Source organism: Triticum urartu, chromosome 2A (genome assembly GCF_056163025.1).
Source record: "Triticum urartu cultivar PI428250 chromosome 2A, HENAU_Tu73, whole genome shotgun sequence".
Classification (NCBI taxonomy): Eukaryota; Viridiplantae; Streptophyta; class Magnoliopsida; order Poales; family Poaceae; genus Triticum; species Triticum urartu.
Genome location: NC_141874.1, coordinates 49,625,619 through 49,651,883, shown reverse-complemented (window position 1 = coordinate 49,651,883; position 26,265 = coordinate 49,625,619).

Sequence of the window (26,265 nt, the reverse complement as noted above, 5' to 3'; positions counted from 1 at the left end):
CTCCCAACTACTCCTTGCTCCTCCTCCGTAGACACTTGGCGAAGCCCTGCGGAATTCCACCATAAATTCCACCACCATACCATCGTGCTGGACTAGATCCCATCTACCTCTCCCTCTCACTTTGGATCAAAAAGGAGACGTCACCGAGCCGTACGTGTGCATATCTCAGAGGTGTCGTTCGTGCGGTGCTGGATCGAATTGGAAATGCCAACCACGTTCATTAGAACATTTCCACTATCGGTCCACAAGGTACATAGGCTTTCCCACTCGTTGCTACCATCTAGTGGATTAGATCTTGGGTGGATTCATAGGGAAAAAATTGTTTTCCATCCAACGATTCCCATTAGTTGGAGTGGGATCAAAGTCTTGACTAAAGAGTATGCCTATCACATCGGAATTGCATTGGAAGGTTTACAAGGATAAAGTTGATGAATTGGAAGACAAGTCATAGGAATTGTTTGCCACCAAGGTTGAACTTCCTGAGCTACAAATCCACTTGAACTGGCATGCCTCCTCCCAAGTGCATGATAGGAGTGTCCATGTGTATGCCCCATGTTCTTCTGGACAACCACCAAGTAGCCAAGCAAATGAAGTCAATGTGAATACTAGTGAACTAATAATTCAAAAGGAAGAGATTGATGCTATTGCACATGGTGATCGTGATGTGCAAGATGAAGGGCATCATTACAATCACATAGGTGACCTGGATGCCCTTGTCTTGCAATAGGATATGGACCGTGTGTACCCCCATAGGCATATGTATGGGTATCACTCGGACGATCAGGGTCGGCAGGAAGAATTCGACGAGGATATATTAACAAAGCCATAGAACAAAATTTTCTTCAAGTTGGCCAGCAAGCAAAAAGGTGCCTGATGTGTCTCCGACGTATCTATAATTTATGTAGTATTCATCCCATTTTTCAATAATTTAATATGGTTTTAGTGCACTTTTATATGCTTTTCATGGACTAACATATATTAAGCTAGTGCCCAGTGCCAGTTGCTATTTTGCTAGTTTTTTGGTTTTCAAGAAAATCCATATCAAACGAAATTCAAACGTGACGAAACTTTTTGACAATTTTTTTGGAACATAAGAGACCCCCGAAGCTTCGTGGGAGGACTAGAAGATCCAGAAGGCAGTGACAAGGCAACCCCATGCACCCTAGGGGGTATGAAGGGGGTTGTTGTCTTGTGGGCCCCTCGTAACTCCTTTTGGCGTGAAATCAATGCTGAAAATTCTTATAAATACATAAACCCCTAGAAATATAAACCTAGAACTTTGACTCAGCCGCTGCAACCCTTTGTCCCGAAGAGACCCCATCTGGAGGCCTTTTTTGGCACCCTGCCGGAGGGGGAAATCGTCACCAGAGGCCATCTTCATCATCCTGGCGGTCTCCATGGCGAGCAGGGGGTAGTTCACCCTCGGGGCTGAGGGTATGTACCAGTAGCTATGTGTTTCATCTCTCTCTCTCTCTCACTCGTGTTCTTGATTTGGCATGATCTTGATGTACCATGGTATTTGTTAATATAGTTGGATCATATGGTGTTCTTCCCTCTCTATTTTTATTGTGATGAATTAAGTCTTGCCCTTTGAGGTTTCACTATTATCAGAATGAATATTTTGGATCTGAGATCACTTGATGAATGTCTTGCATGTGGATACCCACATGGTGACAATGGGGTATTATATTGAGTTATTTGATGTATGTTTTGGTAACCAGCCCGCGGTTTTTCTAGATGACATTGGGGTAATCTAGGCACATAAGTTGTTACACGTTTTCGTCCTACTTTCTCCGATAGAAACTTTGGGGTAATCTTTGAAGTTCTTTGTGTTGGATTGAATATTATGAATCTGAAATTGTTTGATGCATATTGAATAATTAACTCATGGATACTTGTGGTGACATTGGAGTATCTAGGTGACATTAAAGTTGATTGATGTTATTGTAATACGAACTCCAAGTCTTTTGTGACACTTATAGGGATGGCTCAATAGATTTATCGGAAAGATAACTTTGAGGTTGTTCGCTACCTACACCAATTTCATCTTATGCTCTCCCCTATTGATAAGAACTTTAGAGTGATTCTTTGTCTCACATTGAGTGGTTGTTATATGATTCAATTATGTTAGCACTATTTATAGATTGCACTAGTGAAAGTATATGAACCCTAGGCCTTAATTTTTAAGCATTGATATACCGTTTTGCTCGCTGGTTGCTACTTCTACCTTGTTGTTTTTTATTATTTCAGGTTGCAAAACATATATCTACTATCCATGCTACACTTGTATCACCATCTCCTCGCCGAACTAGTACACCTATACAATTTACCATTGTATTGGCTGTGTTGGGGACACAAGAGATTTCTTGTATTTTATTGCAAGGTTGCTTGAGAGTGGCCGTCTTCATCCTACACCACCCACGGATTGATAAACCTTAGGTCATTCACTTGAGGTAAATCTGTTTCTGACTGGCAAAACTCTGCGCTTGGAGGCCCAACAGAGTCTACAAGAATAAAATTGTGTAGTAGACATCAGTGCCCCATTGTTTCCTAATATTAGCCTTGTCCACAAGGCCATTGTTGATGGTGGCATGAGAATGACATTTCTCGAACCAACACCATACTAAAACAAGGAGAACCAAGGAGGAGGGCCAGGACGAGAATTCTCATTGAAGAAAGGCGTAAAGTTTGGGTGCTTGCAGGATTTCAAGGTGTGGCTGAGTGACAATGCCATTAGGAACTAGAGGCCATATGTTGTTGGGCATTCTAACCAAGAGTTGTGTTACAGCGTGAAATGTGACAAAGAAGGTTGCCCATGGAAGGCCCCTTGAAGAGGAATTCATGAAATCGGGCAATGGGTGTTCTATAGTTGCATGGCCACTCAAAACTGCCCACCTCCGATGAAAGATAATCGAGGCAACGGACATCGTCATATCATGTCTGATTTCCCTGGGTATAAATTGGTGAACGCGAGATAAAATGATCCAACTGTGAAGGTTAAGTTTCTCATGAGTACAATGGAAGAACTATACAAGTATGAGGTCAAGTATGGGAAGGCATGGAAGGCCAAGGCAAACGCTAATAGGATGTTGCATGGCGATTATGCAGAAGCATACAGTATCCTCTCGAGATTGTTGGAAGCTATTGCGCATAAGAACCCGGGCATTCACCATGTGGTCGAGGATAATTTCGGAATATTGCATCGTGCCTTCTGGAGTCATGGACAATGCATCGAGGCATAAAGCCTTGTCGTATGGTTTTGTTTATAGATGGTGCTTTCTTGGCCTGCAAATACAAGGGCACGCAAATAGTAGCAATGGCGCACTCGTCCAATGATAATGCGTTGCCCGTGGTCATCGGGAAGTCCTCTAGGGTGATCGCCATCTCCCTATAGGATGATGGATACTGTGTATCTTTGGATGCCATCGATCAATCATGGCTCTGAGAGCAGCATGGTTCACCATCGGTGGTAGTCGCTCGAACTACAGAACAAATGGCATGAGGCCAAGTCTCTCAAAATAAGACTCGGACTGCTCGTCGTAAGCCAACTCTCATATCTTGGTGTGCCCCCTCATTTGCACTAGTGGCAAAAAAAATCATGATTTCAAAAATGTGTAAGAACATTGTTAGTTGTCCATTCTCAACAATAACATGAAAACGATGATGTGAAAGCTTGTTACCTTTCCATTCTCGATAAAACGCCCATGATGCCCTTTGTTGAAAGCAGGGCCAGGCCCAACATACCAACGACCACCGTCAGGAGCTGCCATCTTAAATAAAATCTGTGGAGCATGTCATTGCATTTTTCAAGTTTGTGAACTCATTTTTTACACCATGCAAGTTTGTATATCCCACCAAAATTAACTCTCGACACATGCATGCTAGCATCTTCCTTAAAACATTTTTATGTTTGCTAGAAACTAAAACACAAAAGCATGAGCGCTAATTATTTTTTTAGGCCTAGTCCTACTATAGTTTACTCATGTGATGTTTTTTGCCTTACCGATGGTGATAACACCTAGCTACATCAAGGTATCTTGATGTGGAAAGTCAATAAAGTGCATGGAGTACTCATGAGAACTCTTAGAAGGGACATCAACGACATTTTCCTTAGATATTTTTTGTTGTTTGGTGGGTTTAAGTTCTATCTCTGAACTCCGTATTTCTTGAATACTGATTATTGCAAAGATCTAGTTGGAGATTTTAATTATGACACAGGTCATATGGAATTTGTTACATGTAAGTGACAAGGTTCAAAAAGCAAACAACAACTATCCAGAGAATCACATGATCAACGGACTGTAGTTGGTAGGAGATTTTTTTGCTTTGGTGGATGTAATTTCTTTTAGCTCTAAGTTATGCTCCTTGGATGATTTTCTTGGAACGATGTCAATTATAATACAAACACGAATGACTATTTTCATATTTTTCCCGACATTTTAACAGGTGCAACGAGAGTTGGGTGTATTGGATGCACCACCACAAGCCCCAATGCACCAGATACATACACATATATATTTTTCCCGAAAATTTTGTCCAAGGTGAAGAATACGTTATTCTTCACCCGAGATAATCTTATGATCGTTTCGTATATAAATTACATTTCGTATACAAAAAGTTGCATTTATATTGATTTTACTACGTAAAATTTGGCATAAGAAAACAAAAATATAGGTCTTAAGTCTAGAAATTTTGATTTTTATTTATATTTTACACTATGTTTTTACGTTTGTAAGTTTAGGTAACATCAAATATTTTTACGGCGATTATAATTTTCTTACGTTCTCTTTTTACGTACGAAATAAGACCAAATTTACGGAACGTAAAAATACGGTGTATTGATATTAAAATAGAGAGGATGAAGAATAACTATTCCTCACGCAGGGTGACGAATAGCGCGATATATATTTGATGTCGTATTTATTCAAAATAGTAATATCTTTTAACGTATATATTCAATAAATAAATGTCGTATTTATCATCCTAATATATGCATATATCACAAGGGTCTATTATACTTTTGTTGCACTAGAAAAGAAGCTCAACCATGCACGGTGAACTAACTTTGAGATTAAGGTCGCAAGAGGTTTGCCCCCAAAGCCTGCTTAATCCAGTAGCTAATACAAAGTGAACTACTTCACCAAATTTGAGTATAATTATTTGATCGCTTTGACTAGGAAATGGATGAAAGCGGCGGTGAGTTGCGTGCAATATTATTTGGGATGATCGCTTATCTAATCAACTATATTATTAGAAAATATAGTCGCATATGTATTTTTAATCAAATTAAACTGTAGGTTTTATTAATTAGGAGCCACTCTAAGTCTTGCAAATTATGAGACATTGCTAGAGCTTCGCTATACACTTTAGCTATGGACAGGAGCTCCTATTCCCCAACCCGTCGGTGGAAAGAGAGCAAACGCACGCCCAACGCACAGCACGCACAAATTTGGGCCAGCCCATGTGAGGGGGTGGGGCGCCCCTATTTTTATTCGTTTTCTTCTTTTTTCTTTTCTGTTTGTTCTTTTATAGAATTTGTTCTGGATTTAAAAAAACAAGTTTCGAACAAAGTTCATGAATATTTTTTTTCATATTTCACAAAACGAATTATAGAAAATGTTCACAAATTTAAAGATTGATCCTGGATACACAAAATTCTGAATTTCAAATAATGTTCATGAATTGCAAATAGTGTTCGCAAACATGATTTTTTTTACTTTCAAAAAATGTTCACGAAATTGAAAATTATTCATGAGTATAATAAATGTTCAGAATTTCAAAAGATGACTGCGATTCAAAATTGTTCCTGAATTTCAAAGCATGTTCCCAAATTTCAAAAATTGTTTGTCGATTCAAAGAAGATTCTTTTTCAAAAAAATCCCAAAATTTCATAACATATTCATGAATTTCAATACTGTTCACCAATTTCAAATATGTTTATCAAATCAAAAACAGTTTGCAAAGTGCAAAAACGGTTGGCTGATTGAAACAAATCACGACTTTCCACAATTATTGCCGAATTTCATAAAATATTCATGAAAATTTTAAAAGTTTTCTGAATTTAAAATTTTCACAAAATTATAAAAAGGGAAAATATAAAAAGGAAAGAGAAAAACTGAAAGAAAAAGCAAAAACCGGCACAGGAAGCCAGAGCTAAAACAATGAACAGACGAAATGGCCGGCCCCTTACCGGGGCATTCGTGTGCATTTCGTAGCTATCAACCTCGAGTCACGCATTTTCTATAGTTTCCTTTTTCTGTTTGTTATTGTTTGCTTCGGTTTGCTAAAAAAAGTAAGTAGTTTGTTTCGATTTTCTTTTCTTTTTTTGCTTTTTATTATGTTTTATTATTCATTACTGACTTTTCATATTTGGTCTTTTCTTCTCCTACCTGATATTTTTGCATTTCCTTTTTGAAAGGTTTTGCAATATATGTTAAACATATTATTTGTTGCACCTTTTTGTAATACACGTTCAACAATTAACTACATGATGAAAATCTCACTAATATATATAGATGAATTATTCTTTGAAACACACTAATCATTTTTGTAATGTACATTGAACATTTTTCAATATATGATTAATGTTTTATAATTATATGTCAAACAGTTTTTTATTACAGACAACCATTTTTTAATATACAATGAAATGGATTTTTTTATATAAACTAACCTTTTTTAAACATATACTTAATATTTTCAAAAAAAATCAAAAACTACAAAAATTATTGATAATTTCTTTATTTATTTCAATATTTTAGAAAGCATTCAGAACTTCAGAAAATGTTCATGCTTTTTGTAAATTGTTTGTGTTTTCTAAACAAATTCATTTAAATAAAATTAGGTTCGCTATGATGTTTTGCTGCATTCCAAATGCATCGGCCAAAGGAAATCGCTCATGTGTGAAGGTGAAGTTGTTTGACGCACGCGGACGTCATAAAACGAGATCACTAATTAAAGGGTACCCCATGTAAAGTCACTCCCACCATCTCAAGCGCTGTCAAGTGACACATTGCATATGCACCAATTGTCGCAACTTGTGAGCTCTCCCTTTTGTTCGTAGATTCATTTTTCTTCAAAACATTTTATCTCTTGAACCATGTGTCCAAATTTTGAACCGTTTTTGGATTTATCACGTAGAGGTTTTTGAAAATTGATCACATGTTAATAGGTTTCGGCGAACGATTTTTCATGAAAAAACCGGGAAAACGGTACAAAAGAAAATTAGAGCCGGAAGAACATTTTTTTCCACTTGGTTTTGTCTTTCCAAGACGCAGAACTGTACTTCTCGCGAAAGCAAATCTGTCCCTTCATGAGAAGAAAATGTGTGCTTCTCGTGAAATAAAAAACCCAGGTTTTTTTTCCTTTTTCAAGAGGCACGGTTGTGCCTCTCGCAAGCAAATATGTGCAATTGTGCCTCCATGCATTTTTTTAGAGACACAATTGTGCCTCTCATGGAAGCAAGTCTACGCCTCTCGTGACAACAATTTTTTTTACTTTTTAATAGGAAAATTTGTGCCTCTCACGGAAGTAAATATGTGCCTCTATGGGGAGCTAATCTACGCCTCCCATGTAAAAATGTGTTTTTTCCTTTTCAAGAGGCACGAAATGTGCCCCTCGAGGAGGAGGGGGGGGGTCCGTGCAAAAAAAATGCGGAAAACTGGGAGAAAACAAAAGTTAAAAAAACAAAAAAACACCATCTAAAATCCGAAAGGGTGCATTAAAATAAAAATAAAATAAAATCATATGGGTGTGCCAGCATGCGACACATGGCAACGACTGGGAGCGCGCAAGTGGCACACACTCAGCCCACCAAAGTGACCCTAACCCGGCTCCCGCAAGGGGTACCCCTTGATTTGTTTCTCTCCGTCATACAGGAGCTCTCTATCGACTTGCGTGGGAAATAAGATTCCCTATGATAGACTCATGCGCACCTATGTCTGGCTTGACGCGAGACGTAGGGCAGCCTCGCCTAAGGGAACGCGAGACTGGACCGACCCAGCTTGCGAAGGCCCCAACCTTGTTTTTTTGTTTTGTGCTTTCTTACTTTTTTACTTTTGTTTACAAAAATACTCTGCGTGAAACAATTGAAAAATGTTAATCTAGCATTCGTAAAATGTTAAATGTGTAAAGAAAAAACATGTTTCTCATGAATATAAAAAATGTATAAAAAAATTATAAGCTGTGTGAAAAAGTTTATTATGTATTTAAAAATGTTAATCAAATATTTGAAATAAATAGTAATCACCTCTTCAAAAAATGTTAAATGTCTATAAAGAAATTCTTCCGATGTATAACAAAAATGTAGACTGTGTATTAAAAATTTGGAACATAAAACATAAATATTAAAAAAGTTCCTAGTGTATCAAAGAAGAGTTAATTATATATTTCAAAAAAATACTAAAATTGTGCAAAACAAATCAACTTGATATAAACGTAAAATGTACAGTGTCTATGAGAAAGTAGTCATCAAGCACAAATATTTGAAAAAAAATGTTAATCATCTATTTAAAAAAGTGTTAAAAGGGTACAAAAATGTTCCTCCAGTATGTAAAATGTATAACGTGTGGTAAGAAGTTGAACATAAAAACATAAATTTTAAAAAATGTTGATCATGTATAAAATAATTAATCATATATTTAAAAATATTTAACTTGTATTAAGAAATGTTCCTGATATATACAAAAATGCACAAGGTATATGAAAAATTAGACATCAAACATATTTTTCTAAATGGTAATCATGTATTTGAAAAATGTCAAACATGAATAAATAATATTCCTGATGTATACATAAAACGTACAAATTTGTATGAAGTAAGTAGGCATGTGTGAAAAAATGAAGAAAAGCGGTGAAAACCGAAGAAACGGAAGAAAAAACAAAGAAACAACTCTGAAATAAAGAAAACTGAAAACCCAAAGATACCCATGAAAAACCATGAGGAAACGAAGAAAAACCTAGAAAAACACAAGAGAAAAGTGGAGCAAACCAGTGCAAAAAAGAAAGAAAAGGAAACAAAGAAACAAAAAAAAGAACAAAACTAAGAAAGAAATAACAAACTAAAGAAAAGAAGAAAGAAATAAACCAGTAAAACCCAAGAAATAAACGAAGAAAACTGATCAAAAATTAAAGAAGTAAACAGAATAAAACCTGATTAGAATCGTGGAAAATGAAGAAAACCAATGAAAAAACAAAGAAAAACAGATAAGCCAAGAAAAATATAAAAACAATGAAATAAAACTTAAAAGAAAAAGGACAGGAGCCCACCAAAGTGCTCCTAACCCGGCTCCCGCAGGGGTACCCCTTGATTTGTTTCTCTCCGTCATACAGGAGCTCTCTATCGACTTGCGTGGGAAATAGGATTCCCTATGATAGACTCCGTAAACATGCGCACCTATGTCTGGCTTGACGCGAGACGTAGGGCAGCCTCGCCTAAGGGAACGCGAGACTGGACCGACCCAGCTTGCGGAGGCCACAACCTTGTTGTTTTTTTTGTGCTTTCTTACTTTTTTACTTTTGTTTACAAAAATACTCTGCGTGAAACAATTGAAAAATGTTAATCTAGCATTCGTAAAATGTTAAATGTGTAAAGAAAAAACATGTTTCTCATGAATATAAAAAATGTATAAAAAATTATAAGGTGTGTGAAAAAGTTGATTATGTATTTAAAAATGTTAATCAAATATTTGAAATAAATAGTAATCACCTCTTCAAAAAATGTTAAATGTCTATAAAGAAATTCTTCCGATGTATAACAAAAATGTAGACTGTGTATTAAAAATTTGGAACATAAAAACATAAATATTAAAAAAAGTTCCTAGTGTATCAAAGAAGAGTTAATTATATATTTCAAAAAAATACTAAAATTGTGCAAAACAAATCAACTTGATATATACGTAAAATGTACAGTGTCTATGAGAAAGTAGTCATCAAACACAAATATTTGAAAAAAAAATGTTAATCATCTATTTAAAAAAGTGTTAAAAGGGTACAAAAATGTTCCTCCTGTATGTAAAATGTATAACGTGTGGTAAGAAGTTGAACATAAAAACATAAATTTTAAAAAATGTTGATCATGTATAAAATAATTAATCATATATTTAAAAAATATTTAATTTGTAATAAGAAATGTTCCTGATATATACAAAAATGCACAAGGTATATGAAAAATTAGACATCAAACATATTTTTCTAAATGGTAATCATGTATTTGAAAAATGTCATACATGAATAAATAATATTCCTGATGTATACATAAAACGTACAAATTTGTATGAAGTAAGTAGGCATGTGTGAAAAAATGAAGAAAAGCGGTGGAAACCGAAGAAACGGAAGAAAAAACAAAGAAACAACTCTGAAATAAAGAAAACTGAAAACCCAAAGATACCCATGAAAAACCATGAGGAAACGAAGAAAAACCTTGAAAAACACAAGAGAAAAGTGGAGCAAACCAGTGCAAAAAAGAAAGAAAAGGAAACAAAGAAACAAAAAAAAGAACAAAACTAAGAAAGAAATAACAAACTAAAGAAAAGAAGAAAGAAATAAACCAGTAAAACCCAAGAAATAAACGAAGAAAACTGATCAAAAATTAAAGAAGTAAACAGAATAAAACCTGATTAGAATCGTGGAAAATGAAGAAAACCAATGAAAAAACAAAGAAAAACAGATAAGCCAAGAAAAATATAAAAACAATGAAATAAAACTTAAAAGAAAAAGGACAGGAGCCCACCAAAGTGCTCCTAACCCGGCTCCCGCAGGGGTACCCCTTGATTTGTTTCTCTCCGTCATACAGGAGCTCTCTATCGACTTGCGTGGGAAATAGGATTCCCTATGATAGACTCCGTAAACATGCGCACCTATGTCTGGCTTGACGCGAGACGTAGGGCAGCCTCGCCTAAGGGAACGCGAGACTGGACCGACCCAGCTTGCGGAGGCCACAACCTTGTTGTTTTTTTTGTGCTTTCTTACTTTTTTACTTTTGTTTACAAAAATACTCTGCGTGAAACAATTGAAAAATGTTAATCTAGCATTCGTAAAATGTTAAATGTGTAAAGAAAAAACATGTTTCTCATGAATATAAAAAATGTATAAAAAATTATAAGGTGTGTGAAAAAGTTGATTATGTATTTAAAAATGTTAATCAAATATTTGAAATAAATAGTAATCACCTCTTCAAAAAATGTTAAATGTCTATAAAGAAATTCTTCCGATGTATAACAAAAATGTAGACTGTGTATTAAAAATTTGGAACATAAAAACATAAATATTAAAAAAGTTCCTAGTGTATCAAAGAAGAGTTAATTATATATTTCAAAAAAATACTAAAATTGTGCAAAACAAATCAACTTGATATATACGTAAAATGTACAGTGTCTATGAGAAAATAGTCATCAAACACAAATATTTGAAAAAAAAATGTTAATCATCTATTTAAAAAAGTGTTAAAAGGGTACAAAAATGTTCCTCCTGTATGTAAAATGTATAACGTGTGGTAAGAAGTTGAACATAAAAACATAAATTTTAAAAAATGTTGATCATGTATAAAATAATTAATCATATATTTAAAAAATATTTAATTTGTAATAAGAAATGTTCCTGATATATACAAAAATGCACAAGGTATATGAAAAATTAGACATCAAACATATTTTTCTAAATGGTAATCATGTATTTGAAAAATGTCAAACATGAATAAATAATATTCCTGATGTATACATAAAACGTACAAATTTGTATGAAGTAAGAAGGCATGTGTGAAAAAATGAAGAAAAGCGGTGAAAACCGAAGAAACGGAAGAAAAAACAAAGAAACAACTCTGAAATAAAGAAAACTGAAAACCCAAAGATACCCATGAAAAACCATGAGGAAACGAAGAAAAACCTTGAAAAACACAAGAGAAAAGTGGAGCAAACCAGTGCAAAAAAGAAAGAAAAGGAAACAAAGAAACAAAAAAAAAGAACAAAACTAAGAAAGAAATAACAAACTAAAGAAAAGAAGAAAGAAATAAACCAGTAAAACCCAAGAAATAAACGAAGAAAACTGATCAAAAATTAAAGAAGTAAACAGAATAAAACCTGATTAGAATCCTGGAAAATGAAGAAAACCAATGAAAAAACAAAGAAAAACAGATAAGCCAAGAAAAATATAAAAACAATGAAATAAAACTTAAAAGAAAAAGTACAGGAGCCCACCAAAGTGCTCCTAACCCGGCTCCCGCAGGGGTACCCCTTGATTTGTTTCTCTCCGTCATACAGGAGCTCTCTATCGACTTGCGTGGGAAATAGGATTCCCTATGATAGACTCCGTAAACATGCGCACCTATGTCTGGCTTGACGCGAGACGTAGGGCAGCCTCGCCTAAGGAAACGCGAGACTGGACCGACCCAGCTTGCGGAGGCCACAACCTTGTTGTTTTTTTGTGCTTTCTTACTTTTTTACTTTTGTTTACAAACATACTCTGCGTGAAACAATTGAAAAATGTTAATCTAGCATTCGTAAAATGTTAAATGTGTAAAGAAAAAACATGTTTCTCATGAATATAAAAAATGTATAAAAAAATTATAAGGTGTGTGAAAAAGTTGATTATGTATTTAAAAATGTTAATCAAATATTTGAAATAAATAGTAATCACCTCTTCAAAAAATGTTAAATGTCTATAAAGAAATTCTTCCGATGTATAACAAAAATGTAGACTGTGTATTAAAAATTTGGAACATAAAAACATAAATATTAAAAAAGTTCCTAGTGTATCAAAGAAGAGTTAATTATATATTTCAAAAAATACTAAAATTGTGCAAAACAAATCAACTTGATATATACGTAAAATGTACAGTGTCTATGAGAAAGTAGTCATCAAACACAAATATTTGAAAAAAATGTTAATCATCTATTTCAAAAAGTGTTAAAAGGGTACAAAAATGTTCCTCCTGTATGTCAAATGTATAATGTGTGGTAAAAAGTTGAACATAAAAACATAAATTTTAAAAAATGTTGATCATGTATAAAACAATTAATCATATATTTAAAAAATATTAAACTTGTAATAAGAAATGTTCCTGATATATACAAAAATGCACAATGTATTTGAAACATTAGACATCAAACATATTTTTCTAAATGGTAATCATGTATTTAAAAATGTTCAAATGAATAAATAATATTCCTGATGTATACATAAAACGTACAAATTTGTATGAAGTAAGTAGGCATGTGTGAAAAAATGAAGAAAAACGGTGAAAACCGAAGAAACGGAAGAAAAAACAAAGAAACAACTCTGAAATAAAGAAAACTGAAAACCCAAAGATACCCATGAAAAACCATGAGGAAACAAAGAAAAACCTAGAAAAAGACAAGAGAAAAGTGGAGCAAACCAGTGCAAAAAAGAAAGAAAAGGAAACAAAGAAACAAAAAAAAAGAACAAAACTAAGAAAGAAACAACAAACTAAAGAAAAGAAGAAAGAAATAAACCAGTAAAACCCAAGAAATAAACGAAGAAAATTGATCAAAAACTAAAGAAGTAAACAGAATAAAACCTGATTAGAATCGTGGAAAATGAAGAAAACCAATGAAAAGACAAAGAAAAACAGATAAGCCAAGAAAAACAAAAAAACAACGAAATAAAACTTAAAAGAAAAAGGAAAACCCAAACCAAACCAGTGCAGCGAGTAAGTGGGGAGCGAGAGATTGAACTATCCCGAGTGAGCGATGGAGGAGAAGAAATGGGCATGGCCAATACCTGTGCAAGAAAGAAAACCCTTCATGCAAGAGAAATAGCTCTCACGTCCGTAAACGCCCAACAAAATAGAAGTGGTGGGCTGTATATCTCGTCGAGCCTAGCCCGAAAACACAACCAGAGTATCAAAATCACATCTCTGTAGTTGAGTGCTACATTTTGGTTCGTGTTTTCTCTTAGCAGCGGGAAAAAAAATATCCCAAATCGCATTGTCTCCTTGTTCCATGCCCGCCGGAATCATCCTCTGCCGCCGCCTACATTTTAGTTCCGGTTCCTCGGTTGAGCTTCTTCTCCTCCGTAAGCGATCGGTCTCACCGTCGCGCCACCAAGGGCTCATCAAGTTGGCTTTGGCAAGCGTGAGGGACGCATTGGAGTTCAGGAGGAGGAAGGTGCACGCGCGTTGAACATGACTTCGCCGACCATACTGCGCCAAGCATGTCCACGAGGGATCTGAGCGCGGTGGTGGGTGCTAAGACGGCGACCACTGTACTACGTGAGAGTTTTTTATCCACATCGCGACTAGTGGTGGTTCTGATCATTGGAATCCTACATAAGGCATACCCCCAACTTCTTATTCATTCATGAGAAGAACAAGAAACCCACGGTTGCACAAGTGATGCAGGAGGAGATTACAAAGATTGCTAACATTGCTAAAAGGTCTCAAACATTATTTGAGGCTTACATGAGGAATGAGGAGACCACCTTTGTCCGTGCTGTGATTGCTTGTGGCGCAATAGAAGGCAGTGATGAGCACTTCATCGCTACTGAGTTGTTCATCAAAGGGAGATGCTTCTCTTCATGAGTGCTAGGACATGGAAGGGTTGACTCCCGCTAGTTGGCGCCGTTTTATCCGTGTGCCGTGGTTGCTGCTGCTGCTTATGCCCTATGCTATCGATCGAAACTATTAATCTTTTATAATAACTAGCTGAAGAGGTAAGTTTCTGTATGCATTTCTGAACTGAATGTTTGCTATGTACCGTATACATATTTCACGGTGCAAGTGTTACGGGGCTAGAGAGAAGGCAGGATGCACATAGAGTAACAGCGGAGGCAACCAACGAACGAATTGGATGTCATTAATTCCAAGACTGCCGGAGAAACTATTAGAGCATGTACAATGGTTGATAAGATAATCTCATGTTAAATCTTGCATGTAGTTTCGAGATGACAAAAAAAATATCTACAATGGATCATCTCTTAGCCTTATCTTTAATGACTAAATATTCCTAAAAATATGATAAGACATATTGTGTTAAGAGATCATCTTTTGTCTTCTTTTAAATATCTTTTGTTTTTTTTTAAATAAGAAAAGACAAACATTTTCTTACGAGTTCCATCCTCTCCACCTTATTATTCTATATCTATACTACTATATAGTGTATGAGTTTTAAACTTTTGAATCCTAAGCCTAAGAAGCAATTTCAGCCATTGATGGCGTTGATCCGATGGTCTAAAGCGAAGGGATTCGCATGTACAGTACTCACTGCGCAACCACGTTTAACTCTAGAGTAATCTAGAGACTCTCCAGAATTGTTTATTGTAGGATGCTTCGACACTTTCTATACCTGCAGCAGCAGTTCACAGCGACTCCAGTGTCCTGTGCTCCCATCTTTGACCTTCAGTGTCATAGGATTTTTTTATGGCCATACCTGAAACTGATAACTTTTATGTGGCCAAATATTGTACACTGTTTGTGTGAATATTGCGTGTCTTAGAGAATATAGCAGAGTTGGCAGTACATTTGCTAAGTCACCATGTGATTAGAGTACAACACAGTACCAATACCTGAAACTGATAACTTTTTGGTGTGTACATTTTTCTTCTAAGGGATAACCTACCGTAATAGCTTTACGCACAAACAAAAAACAATGGTTGGATTGTTAGGATTTTCAAGAGCCATGTGTTTGTTTTTTCCTTTTGCAAAAATCATATGAAAGATTTGTATTCATGAATTGCACGTGCTGTGCACGTACATGTGATACTCTTAAAAGGTCTCTCACAGAAGGCTGTACATGCCCTTAATCGTCGGGATCGGTGCCGGTGTTCGTGCGTGTACTCTGCACTCTGTCTCTGCGTGCTTCGGAGTGTGTTTTACGCTGTTTCCTGAAGGTGCTAGTGTGAGCCTTTTGTACTGCTTGGCTGTGCTTGTAAGGGTTGTTTGGTTTATGCCCCCAACTCGCCCTATCAAAATATTGATCACGTCAAATTCTTTGTATGTTGTTTGCTTTGCTGTCAAATATTTGGCTGCCAACGAGTCCCTTGTTCTTTCCTTCACAGATTCTTATCAAAATTTTGGCCAACCCTGGGCGGTGAAATCCCACGTTAAATAATTGGCAAGCCAATATTGACAGGGCATCTATAGGCAAGAACCAAACATACCTAATGCATTTTTCGCCAAAAGTGTCCTTTCTCTTTCTTTCTAGTTTGTTGTGGGTCAGGGGCTAGTTTTGTTGTCGCTGCCGCGTTCTCGTCTTCCTTCCGTTGGATGATAAGGGCGCAGGTGCTACTGCTGTGTCGTGTCAGGTGGTAAAACTCTGTAGACTTCGGGGATACACTAGTAGTTGAAAAATTCAACACTAACGCCCCAAATAAGGTCCATTTAGTTTTTTTTTGAGAATTAAATAAGGTCCATTTAGTGATGCCAACGCTACAAAACCACCCGTGCCATTCACGGGCTTAAGATGCGTAGTGGTCCGTCAGTGGCTATTTCTTTGCGAGTAATGCTGGAGCCATACATTTCTTACTACGCATTGGGGTGGAGATAATTAGTGGGAAAATAATTATAATCAGCCGGCTGATTTCTTCCACAAACGGGTCGCGCATCGCACCGTCCAGTCTCAAAGCAACCAACGCCGGATCCATCTCGATTTCTTGTGTGTACTATAAGCGTGTACAACCGAACTTTGTAAATCCGGCCCCTCAAACGTCCAGCGTCTGCGGATATTGATTGGTCATTTCTTAAATAATGTAATCCATATCCGGACACCTCAATCATCATATCTCAAATCCATACAAACTCATGCAACTATGTCGATGCACACACATCGTCTGACTACTCAATCACACTACACTAAACATGTCATCGGACTATCAAAATTTGGCATATTTGGCTATGGTGAAAATCATTCACGGCTACCCTTACCCTTTCCGGCGCTCTTGCCGTCCTTCTCGCAGGAGTGCCGGTCGAAGACACAATAAGGATTGAAACCGGATCTGCTCGTCTCCAAAGATGTCCTCACGGTCGTTGTCCTCCTTCTCTTCCTTTGGTGGCAGTCCCGCCATGGCACGGATCGTCCAATTCTACTCTCGGGCGACAGCACGTGTGTTTCTCCACTGCCGTTTCTTCACAATGCGGGCACGGATGGCTTCCTCCTTTACGGCCGCCCGCGCCGCCGCCTCCGCCGCCGCCATTTCCGTCGTGATATGAGCCTCAGCGGCCCTTATCCTCTCCTTCCCACTGCCGGTTGTCCGTTCCCAATGGGACTCATAGTCTGCCCGAACGGTGATGAGGAAGGAGAGATTTTTCGGCTGCCGGGACCATCCAGCCCCAGAGGACCCGAGCGCCCGTTAAGCCGACGCAATGGAGTCGCGCCAGACAGATCCTTGTATGCAGCCTTTGCTTAATGCCAATGCCCCTCTTCTAATTAGAATTTGGTAATACATTTTGAACTTTTTCAACAAAAATACAGGACCAATATAACAACAAAGTGGGAATATACAACAAAATTGTTTTAGTTGGAAAGCAATCAAGACCGTCGAAGGGTAATGTTGCCCCAACGCCGCTGGTGCAGCCAAACGCGACTGCTTGACACAACAAGGTTGTTGATACATCCCCGTCGTATCTACTTTTTCAAACACTTTTGCCTTTGTTTTGAACTCTAACTTGCATGATTTGAATGGAACTAATCCGGACTGACGTTGTTTTCAGCAGAACTGCCATGGTGTTATTTATGTGCAGAAACAAAAGTTCTCGAAATGACCTGAAACTCTATGGAGCGTCTTTTTGGAAATAATAAAAAATACTGGCAAAAAATCAAGACCAGGGGGCCCACACCCTAGCCACGAGGGTGGGGGCGCGCATGCCCCCCTGGGCACGCCCCCTACCTCGTGGGCCCCTTGGAGCTCCTCTGACCTCAACTCCAACTCTATATATTCACTTTCGGGCAGAAAAAAATAAAGGCGAAGGATTCATCGCGTTTTACGATTCGGAGCCGCCGCCAAGCCCTAAAACCTCTCGAGAGGGCTGATCTGGAGTCCGTTCGGGGCTCCGGAGAGGGGAATCCGTCGTCATCGTCATCATCAACCATCCTCCATCACCAATTTCATGATGCTCACCGCCGTGCGTGAGTAATTCCATCGTAGGCTTGCTGGACGGTGATGGGTTTGATGAGATTTATCATGTAATCGAGTTAGTTTTGTTAGGGTTTGATCCCTAGTATCCACTATGTTCTGAGATTGATGTTGCTATGACTTTGCTATGCTTAATGCTTGTCACTAGGGCCCGAGTGCCATGATTTCAGATCTGAACCTATTATGTTTTCATCAATATATGAGAGTTCTTGATCCTATCTTGCAAGTCTATAGTCACCTACTATGTGTTATGATCTGGCAACCCCGAAGTGACAATAATTGGGACCACTCCCGGTGATGACCGTAGTTTGAGGAGTTCATGTATTCACTATGTGTTAATGCTTTGGTCCGGTACTCTATTAAAAGGAGGCCTTAATATCCCTTAGTTTCCGCTAGGACCCCTCTGCCACGGGAGGGTAGCACAAAAAATGGCATGCAAGTTCTTTTCCATAAGCACGTATGACTATATTCGGAATACATGCCTACATTACATTGATGAATTGGAGCTAGTTCTGTGTCACCCTAGGTTATGATTGTTACATGATGAACCGCATCCGGCATAATTCTCTATCACCAATCAATTGCCTACGAGTTTTCCATATATTGTTCTCCGCTTATTTACTTTTTCCTTGCTATTGTTACAATCACTACAAAATACCAAAAACATTACTTTTGTTATCATTACCTTTTGCTATCGTTACCACTACTATCATATTACTTTGATACTAAATACCTTGCTGCAGATACTAATTTTTCAGGTGTGGTTGAATTGACAACTCAGTTGCTAATACTTGAGAATATTCTTTGGCTCCCCTTGTGTCGAATCAATAAATTTGGGTTGAATACTCTACCCTCGAAAACTGTTGTGATCCCCTATACTTGTGGGTTATCAAGACTATTTTCTGGCGCCGTTGCCGGGGAGCAAAGCTCTATTCTTTGAGTCACTCGGGATTTATATCTGCTTATCATTATGAAGAACTTGAAAGATCCAAGAACCAAGATTTATCCCTCAACTACGAGGGGAAGTAAGGAACTGCCATCTAGCTCTGCACTTGATTCACCTTCTGTTTTGAGTAAGCTTGCGACACCTAAACCTGCTTCTGCCATTCATTCTGATATGTCGCATGGTATTGATGATGCCACTTCTGCTATGCATGATACTTATGATGAAACTACTTCTATGCTTTATACTACTATGCCACTTGGTGAATTTCTTGATGAACAACTTTCTAGGGTTAAAGAGAATGAAATTATTGAAACTGATAATATTGATGAAAGTGATGATGAAGACTCTCCCCCTAATAAATATGAATTGTCCGTTTTTCCTGAGGGTTATGTTATGGATGAAGCTACTAGAGCTATTTTAGCTTGCAATGATAGATATGATCTAAAGAGGTTATTAGCTAAATGGAAGCAGCAATCCCTTAATACTAGAATGAAACCCGACCCTGCTTTGCTACTTCACCTATTTGTGTTACTGATAAAGATTATGAATTCTCTGTTGATCCTGATATAATTACTTTGGTTGAATCTGATCCTTTTTATGGCTATGAATCTGAAACTCTTGTGGGACATCTTACTAGATTAAATGATATAGCTACCCTGTTCACTAATGATGACAGAACTCGTTATTTTTATATTCTTAAATATTTCCGTTCTCATTAAAGGGTGATGCTAAGATATGATTTAATTCTCTTGATCCTGATTGTGTGCGTAGTCCCCAGGATATGATTTATTACTTCTTTGCTAAATATTTCCCTGCTCATAAGAAACAAGCTGCTTTAAGGGATATATATATAATTTTGTGCAAATTGAAGAAGAGAGTCTCCCACAAGGTTGGGGGAGGCTTCTCCAATTACTTAATGCTTTGTCTGATCATCCTCTTAAGAAAAATGAAATACTTGATATCTTTTATAATGGACTAACCAGTGCTTCCAGAGATTACCTGGATAGTTGTGCTGGTTTTGTTTTCAGGGAAAGAACACCAGATGAAGTTGAAATTTTATTGAATAATATGTTCACAAATGAAAATAATTGGACACTTCGTGAGACAACTCCTGAGCCTATTCCTAAACCAACTCCGAAGAAAAGGGGTGTTCTATTTCTCAGTCCTGAAGATATGCAAGAGGCAAAGAAATCTATGAAAGAAAAGGGTATTAAAGCTGAAGATGTTAAGAATTTACCTTCTATTGAAGAAAAATACATGGTCTTAATTTACCGCCTATTGAAGAAATATATGGTTTTAATCCATCACCTATTGATATCATGCTCCATTAAAAGAAATTATGTTAAAACTGCTTTATGTGATCTTGGAGCCGGTGTTAGTGTTATGCCTCTCTCTTTATATCGTAGACTTGATTTGAATAAGGTGAAACCTACTGAAATATCTTTGCAAATGGCTGATAAATCAACTGCTATACCTGTCGGTATTTGTGAGGATGTGCCTGTTGTGGTTGCAAACGTTACTGTTTTAACGGACTTTGTTATTCTTGATATTCCCGAGGATGATAGTATGTCCATTATTCTTGGAAGACCTTTTTTGAATACTGCAGGGGCTGTTATTGATTGCAACAAAGACAATGTCACTTTTCATGTTAATGGTAATGAGCATACGGTACACTTTCCGAGGAAACAACCTCAAGTCCATAGTATAAACTCTATTGGAAAAATTCCATCGATTATTTTTGGAGGTTTTGAATTTCCTCTTCCCACTGTCAAGAAGAAATATGATATTCTTATTACTAGGGATGTGCATATCCCCGTTGAGGTAACCTAGTGTTATTCGAAAATTCTCCGGTTCCATGTTATTCGGAATGAGTTTGTTAACAAGACTTGATCAACCTTGTTAATGGATTCCTTTTGATGATCATGAGATGGATGAATTTAGAAAACACCACTCTCTGTACCCTCCTTTTACTTTCTGTTATTTATATTAAATAAAGTAAAAATAGTATTTTTTTGTCTGTTATCTGAATTATCCGTGCAATATAAAAATACCCCGAAAATAAAAGTTCTCCAAATGCCCTGAAATTTAGATATGATTTTTTCTAAAACATTTGAGAATATTTGACACTGAGAACACATCAGGGGAGCATCCACCTGGCCACGAGGGTGGAGGGCGCGCCCTACCCCCCTGGGCGCCCCCCTGCCTCGTGGGCCCACGGTGGCCCTCCTCCACTTATTCCTGCACCCACACACTCCTTCTTCCTCCCACAAACACCATTATCCAGTTCAAACCCGAGTCCAAGCTCATTTTGCTGCCATTTTCGATCTCCTTGCTCAAAACACCTCTCACAAAACTGCTTGGGAGATTGTTCCTTGGTATGTGACTCCTCCATTGGTCCAATTAGTTTTTGTTCTAATGCTTTATTCATTGCATATTTTGCTGCCTAGGTGACCCTGTTCTTGAGCTTGCATGTCAAATTTATGTGGTTCCAAGTAGTTTTGATGCATGATATAGGCTCTAGGCACTTGTAGGAGTAGTTGCTATCAATTTTGTTGAGTTTGGTTCACTTTTATTTTGAAGTTACTAAAAATTTCAGAAAATAATGAAGAGATTTTTGAGGGGCTTATCGAGCCGAAGCTCGAAGGAAAAGCAAAATGAAGAAGCAAAGAAGCCCAAATATAATCTTCCTCGCACCGCGGAGGTTCGGCCATGTGAATGGCCCTCCAATGATTTCTTGAGAGCAATCAGGATTTATGAGGATTTTTATGAATTGGCTAAGAATGCAGGCCTCACCGACTTCCTCTGCGACCAACGCGAACAGTATCTCTTACTCACCAATACTTTTGTGCAAAACTTCTACTATTATCCTAGGGAATCACCTTCTTCAGTAGAGTTTCATTTATATGATGTGGTTAAGAAGATGTCACTATATGAATTTTGCAGGGTTTGCAAAATACCTTTCAAGGGTAGCTTAGAGGAACCACATCGTAAAGATGTGGATGGGTTTATTGACACTATCACTGTAGGAAAAACTAGGAAGGTTTCCGATGCAAGAATCACTAGCATACATTTTCCTGTTTTACGCTACTTTGCAATATTTGCTAGTCGTTACTTAATTGGTCGCGGAAACTGTGGAAACCTTAGTGTTCCTGATATTTTTATTTTGTTCCATTGTTTATTCCGTGACGACTCTGTTAGTATGGGCGGTATTATTGCTAAACGGTTAAGTCTGAACCGTACAAAGGGCCTCATCTTTGGTGGTATCTATACTTCACGCCTTGCTGCATATTATAACATACCCATTAGGCACTATGAAAAAAAAGAAAAATTGCTACCCACTGTTTATTTAGATTATAAAAGTATGGTAGCGCATGATTTTATTATAAAGAATAGGGAAGGGGAGCTTAAATACAAATTGTTCTTTGATAAACGCCATCCTGAGACTATCACCTTGCCTGCTCCTTCCTTATTTGATTTATCTACAGGCCAGTACCTCGTCTCGCCGGAAGACATTCACGCCTACCGGAACCCTACATCAGCCACAGAGCCAGAGTCGGAACCACAAGTTGATCCTCCACGACAGTCTAATTACCAGTGGGATCCGGAGATGATTGCCAACCAGTGGCAATCAGAGTCTTCTTCTTCGCAGTACGACCCCAACTATTACTATGGATATCCGCCAGGCCAACCGTGGCCCTAGACCAACTTAGGTCAAAAGCCTAAACTTGGGAGAGTACGTATTTCTCACCGACATTATATTCATGTTCACACACTCATTGCTAGATGTCGGTGCTCATACTTTTTCATTGTATCATCCATGCTAGTTTATTTTCCTTTTTATGCTTTCTTCTTGTGTGTTTAATAAATCTTAAGAAAAAACAAAAAAATAGTTGTAGCTTTTAATTAGTTTTAATTTCCATGCTTGTAGTAGTATTTAAAAAGAAAACCCAAAAAGATCTTCTATTCTTCTTTTGCTTGTTGGGAGCTTTCCCGTGTAAATAGTTTTAATTCTTTTCTTTGGGGGTCGATAGGAGAAGACCATAATTAAATTGTTGAAGTGGCTCTTATATGCATTATTGTTGATCTGACAAAAGAGCCCATATTGCCTTGTCTTCTCCTGTTTATTGAATTCTTGCAGATTTCAGTTTAGTCCAATGCACGTGCACTATTATTATTATCCACATCGTTCGGTCGTGCAAGTGAAAAGCAATTATGACGATATATGATTGACTGGCTGAGATGAGAAAAGTTGGTATGAACTCGACCGCTCTTGTTTTTGTAAATATGATTAGTTCATCGTTCCTGATTCAGTCTATTATGAATAAACATGTTTGCAATGACAATGTGACACCCGGATAACTAGGCTATAATAATCCCACGCTAATGATGTCACGTCACCATGGTTACTATTGTTAGTCTCGCGTTAGTTCAAAACCGATTCAAATTCAAATTTGAATTTTCGGCAAACAATAAAAGTTTTCAAATATTAAAACCAAATTGTTCTGGTTTTGGCAAATAATGCATAAGAAATATTGGTGAACAAACCAACATCCTTAAAGGTGTTTGAATGTCCTAAAAGTTAATAAAATAGTAGCGAAAGAATTAATTGAATGCCTTTTATAATTAATAAAATGTTAAACTATTTTAATTGGAGGTTTAAACTTTTGAAGTAGAGGTATAATTAGTGATACAAATTTAGATACAACATTTGTGTTTTATAAAACTAAATAAAATGAAGTAGTAAAAGGAAAGGTAAACACAAAGAATAGAAACTTAAACAGAAGTCAAAAAAAGAAAAGAAAAGGAAAGCCCCCACCTCCCCCAGTGGGCCTCGTGGCCCAGCTGACCATTCAGCCGGCCGACCAGGCGAGCCCACACGGCCCACCCCACACCCGCAGCCTACACCTAACCCCTCCCATCCGTGACCTAACTACCGCAGCCCACCTCGCCCTCCCCCCACGATCCCACCCACCACTCGCTCCCGCCCCCACGACCTGAACTGGATCGGGGGCGCTTGCCCCCCAGATCCTGACGACCACGCCCCGCCGCCTCGTCCCGCGACCTCGCCGGACCTCACTGTCATCGCGCCACCACGCCCTGGAGCCGCCCCGACGTTGTTGCCCGTCGCCTCCCCGACCCCGTCGCTGGTGCCGTCCCGGACCGCCATCGCCGCCTCGTCCCACGACCTCGCCGGACCTCACCGTTGCCCGGAGCCGCCCTCTACGCCATCGGACCGCGTCGCCCCGCCGCACGTCGTCCTCGTCCCCCCCCCCCTCCGAGCTCGAGCCCACTGCCAATCCCGTGCAGCCGCCGGTGAGGCCCCGACCTCCACTCCCCTCCTCTCTGTCCCGTGTACTGCACCACGCTCATCGCCGCGGATGCCGCGCCCCTCGTCCACTCCCGTACGCTCGCCTGCATCACCCCACGCTGGACGCTCCCGGCCCTGCGGTCACCGCGCCCACGCCTGCGTCCCGTGCACCGTCACCCCACACCTGCTGCTGGCGCAGCCGCTGCTCTACGGCGCCCCCTCTCTGCCCGCCGCTGCCGAGGCGTTCTCCGGTCGTCGCCGCACCGGCCTGACCCCGTTCCCCCCCGTGCCTCCCATGCCGCCGGCGCTCTCGCCAGCCCTCTCCGTCCCGCTTGGCCTCCCCACACGCGCTGCCCGCAGTCGCCTCCCCACTGCCTCGCCTGGCAGGCTTCCCCATCGCCGGTGGCCTTGTCTCGTGCCATGGCGGCCTCGTCCCGCCCTGCGGGCAAGTGCCCGCTCGGGTGACGCCCAACGCCCGTTGCCCGCACCCAGACCCGCAACGCCCTGTGCCCGGTAAGGGCCCCCTGGCCCAATGACATGTGGGGCCTATCCCCTCGAACGATTTTTTTAAGAGAATTAAAAATAATAATAATAAAAAATTAATTAATTAATTAATTAAGTTAATTAATCCTATTTAATTAATCTAATTAACCTGTTAGTTTAATTAAACAATAATTAATTAACCTAAACCCTAATCAACCTAACACAGAATGACAGGTGGGGCCCACTGGGACCCACACGTCAGTTGACCAGTCAACTCCTCTGTTGACTGCTGACGTCATGCTGACGTCAGCGTGCACTGTTCTGGATAATGTTGAATTTAAATAATTAAATAAATTCTAAAAATGATTTAAATTTTTTAAAATTAATATAAAATAAACCGTAGCTCGGATGGGAAAACTTTGTACATGAAAGTTGCTCAGAACGACGAGACGAATCCGGATACGCAACCCGTTCGTCCGCCAAACATCTCTAGCATAGCGAACACGCAACTTTCCCCCTTCAATTCATCTATCCGAAAACGCGAAACACCGGGGATATTTTCTCGGATGTTTCCCCCCTTCACCGGCACCACCTCATACCGCGTTAGGGCACCCCTAGCACTGATACTTGTCATGCCATGCATCTGTTTGCTTAATATTTATTGTTTCTTCCCCCTCTTCTCTCGCTAGATACCGAGACCGACGCCGCTGCTACCCAGTACAACTACGGTGTTGACGACCCCTCTCTCTTGCCAGAGCAACCAGGCATGCCTCCCCCCTTGATCACCAGATATCGCCCACTCTTCTCTATGCTGCTTGCATTATAGTAGTGTAGCATGTTACTACTTTCCGTTAATCCTATCCTGATGCATAGCCTGTCATTGTTACTACAACTGTTGATACCTTACCTGCAATCCTACATGCCTAGTATAGGTTGCTAGTACTTCATCAGTGGCCCTACATTCTTGTTCGTCTGCCATGCTATACTATCGGGTCATGATCACTCGGGAGGTGATCACGGGTATATACATACATATATACATGTTGTACAGGTGGTGACTAAAGTCGGGTCGGCTCGTTGAGTACCCGCAAGTGATTCTGATATGGGGGCTGAAGGGGCAGGTGGCTCCATCCAGGTAGTGGTGGGCCTGAGTTTCCGACGGCCCCCAACTGTTACTTTGAGGCGAAGCGACAGGGCAGGTTGAGACCACCTAGGAGAGAGGTGGGCCTGGCCCTGGTCGGCGTCCGCGGTTATTTCTAAATAACACGCTTAACGAGATCTTGGTATTTGATCTGAGTCTGGCCACTGGCCTATATGCACTAACCAACTACGCGGGGACAGTTATGGGCACTCGACGTCGTGGTATCAGCCGAAGCCTTCGTGACGTCAGCGACTGAGTGGCACGCGCCGGGTTGGACCGCGTAACACAACTTCCTTTGTAATGGAG